The sequence below is a fragment of the Triticum urartu genome, chromosome 7A, assembly GCF_056163025.1.
Source record: "Triticum urartu cultivar PI428250 chromosome 7A, HENAU_Tu73, whole genome shotgun sequence".
NCBI classification, from domain to species: Eukaryota; Viridiplantae; Streptophyta; class Magnoliopsida; order Poales; family Poaceae; genus Triticum; species Triticum urartu.
In genome coordinates, this window is record NC_141879.1 from 202,732,914 (window position 1) to 202,736,390 (window position 3,477).

General features: G+C 46.7%; 1 pseudogene; it reads left to right on the top strand.

Annotated features, from left to right (window-relative positions):
- Positions 1-941: 941 nt before the first annotated feature.
- LOC147959003 (uncharacterized) lies at positions 942-1,088 on the top strand (annotated as a pseudogene).
- Positions 1,089-3,477: the final 2,389 nt, after the last annotated feature.

A 3,477-nucleotide genomic window follows, 5' to 3' on the forward strand; every position in this document is an offset into this window, starting at 1 on the left:
GGCGGCTCCTGCTGCCCATGGCCATGGGGGACGCCGGGGGGACAGAGCGAGGGCGCCGAGGGAGGATCTGCCATTCCCCGTGATGGCGCGACAAAGGAGGAGCTGAGCTGTTGTGCACGCCGGACAAGGAGCTCAAATCCTGCTTCGGGAGGCAACGCACAGGAAGTAGCAACTAAGCCAGAGGAGATGCATGGGAGGGAACACGCCGTTGCCGTCCGCCTGACACCCCCGCTTCTTCTCCGCCGTCGGCGTCGTCCCCATGATTCAGCTGTTCTCTCGCCAGATCTGAGTGAATAGGGCATCTCAAAGGTTCATTCTCTAGCTAAGTACACTTCTGATTTGTTTTTCCTCCTTCATTAATTGCAAAGGGGATTAATCACCGCTATCTGATTCTGCTTGTTGTATTGTTGTTTTTGAGTAAAATTGGTATGCCTATATGTAGAGAGTTTTGTAGCTAACTGATGAAAATAAAATGTGGCATCTCAGAAGCCTTTTTGTTCGTCTGAATCCTAAAGCTATATGCAGATGCGTAGATGGGGAACTTAGGGGAGCATTAAGATTAAAACGTGAGGGTCGGTTTCAATAGATAGTAAGATTAAAGCGCCAGGGTAAATTTTTACTGAAAGACAAATTGCTGTATATTTCTTTAGTGGGTGCATCTGCATCGGGCAACCCAACGTCTTCACCATGATTGAGCTGATCAATCTTCACATCTGAATGAACAGGGCATCCATCCATCTCAAAGGTTTATTTTGTACGACTAGCTAATTAAACTTCTTATTTGTTTTTTCTTATTCTTCATTCAGTAATTGCTAGCTGATTCTACTTGTTGTACTGCTGTTGGTGTGAATCCCATTTGAAAATTGCTTTGCCTGCAACTGCAACGGCAACGCCAGCAAAGTAAGGAACGCTAAGGCTAGGTAGAGCAAGGAAGGGGAAGGATGACCATGCCGTGGGAGCTGGTGGCGTACATGGTGGACATGGTGTGGGCGGTGCTCACCTAGTGGGTGTCGGCATGCCTGCAGGTCGCCAACGAGATCGCCCGCGGCATGCGGGCCGGGGAGATTGGCCCCTTCGTCGTGGGGTGAATCTCACTTCGGGAATCCTCCCTTCTAACTCCTTCATGCAGGTGCTCTGCTCTGAACCTTCTGCTCTAGTTTCTTTGCAAGTAAATTGATGAACATGGGGATACATTTTTTGATTACCCTATCTGCTCTATATCCTGAAATACACGCCGGTGATGTGTTAATTGGCTCTGAGATTTGTGTTTGCCAAATACATTCAAGTACCTAACAAGAGGCTAATGAGAGACTTTATACAGAGTAGTTTTATCTTCTGGATATAGGTTATTTTTCTTCTGGATAAGATAAGATGTTGTTATACTGGTATAGGTTATACTATACTGGTATAGGTTATTTTTCTTCTGGATAAGATAAGATGTTGTAAAATAGTCTCGGCTTGAACTAAGTTCAAATTGGTTCAGTAAATCACTAGGCAAATGAATGCTCCATTGCAGCAGAGCTGCACATGGACGTGGAGTTGTTATACAAGTGAATGCTGTTCTGCACTTTTGCTTATTGTACGCTCCTCCTTTTGCCCATTTTATTTCCTTAGGCAATGTACTCTGATTCAGCCAGGATATCACACGACTGTGCTCTATTTCTTCTCAGGTCCAGCCTGATTCGAGCTTCCTGGACAGCCACAAGGCATGCCTTGGCCGCCATTGAGCAGAATGCCGCTGGTGGCCAGCGGCGATAGAGTGTCGTCTCAGCGGATAAGGGAGTATCAAGCGAGACATCATCATCATCAAGTGAGCATGGGAGTTTTTCCTGCAAGCAAGTATCTCATTATCCTTACCTTCATCTGAACCACACTTGCATTTTTAAATCTTTGGAGAAGGCGTAGGATAAGGCCCAGATGAACGCTTGTGGAAATATTATAGCCCCACTATTAGGAGTACAAGTTAAGTCCTGACAGACTGGGCGTAAGTGGATTGGTTTGCCTTTTGATTAGTATATAAGTAGATGGTAGCAGACCTGGACAAATAGCATTAAAAATAAACTTCGCCTATTCCCTGTTTTGAAGAGCAGTGGGAATCAATTTTGTGATCTCCTTTGTTGGCGATTTCCCTATCCATGAAATGATAAATTTTGAACAGATGTTAACTGTCAAATATTTCAAGCATATATAGCTCAAATACACTAGTATTTCTTGAATGCACCAAAACAAGAAGATATCATGAACACGTACAGCTAGGGTATGCATTTAGTAGGTGTTTTTCCGTTTTGAAGATTCATAATAGACTAAAAGAGAAAAAATTGAAGAAAATACCCTACTGGATCTGCACGAGGGCGCGAACTAACAAGTTTTCACTTTCTCGACTGGGTGCAGGGTGATCGACGAGGACTACTGCGGACCGATGGGAGTTGTGCTCTTCAACTACTCGGAGGTAGACTTCACCGTGAAGCCTCGCGACCGCGTCATACAGATTATCGTCCAGGTGATTGTGACGCAGGAGGTCCCCGGGGTGGAGGACCTCGACGCCACCGTCCGGTCACCGAGGTGGAGGACGCCACCACCGTCCGGAGTTCCTCAAGGTGGAGGTCCTCGACGCTTTGTACATACATCTAGAGAAGTGGTCTGGTTAGGTTGGTGGTGAAACGCTAGGGAAGGTACCAACCTTTTGATGATGGTTGTGTGCGTCCTCATGATCTCTTCGAGTTGAGATGTTCAATGTTGCATCCATGAACACTGCTAGTGTTAAGATGGTTCTGTGAAATTTATTTTGCACTGGATGTGTCTCTGATCTCCATTCATGAATACTGCATCTATTTTTATTTTTTTTTATTCCTAATTTGTTACTAGTAGCATTGGGAAAAAAGTGCCCTACTAGTATTTAGGATACTAGTATCGCTGGTTTTATAGGCACGCTATTACTACTTCATTAGTAGTAGCGCGAGTCTGTAATAGTAGTAGCGTGGGCGGCACACGCTACAACTAACAAAGTTAGTAGTAGCGCGGGTCTCACCCATGCTACTACTAACTATTAGCTGTAGCGCTGCTAGTAGCCTTTTTCCTAGTAGTGACCCCTCAACGGGCACCCATCCACCGTCTACTGTTCATCCAGCCCTCCACACCACGGGGTCCTGTTCAACCACCCCTCCACGGGCACCCCTCCACCGTCTACTGTTCATCCAGCCCTCCACACCACGGGGTCCTGTTCATCCAGAGGCAACGCTACCGCTCACTGTTCATCCACCCCCCCGGCAACGCTCACTGTTCATCCAATCGATCAGCTTCAGTTAGCAGCACTAGCGAAGGAATCGCTCGATCAGGTTCAGTTAACTGCCATCGATCGATCGCTCGGGTTCAGTAACGCGTAGCCTGGATTGCAATCGCTCGGGTTCAATTAGAGCCCAACGCCTCGCTCGGGTTCAGCTAGAGCCAACGCCTCGCACACACACGTGTACGTGTACG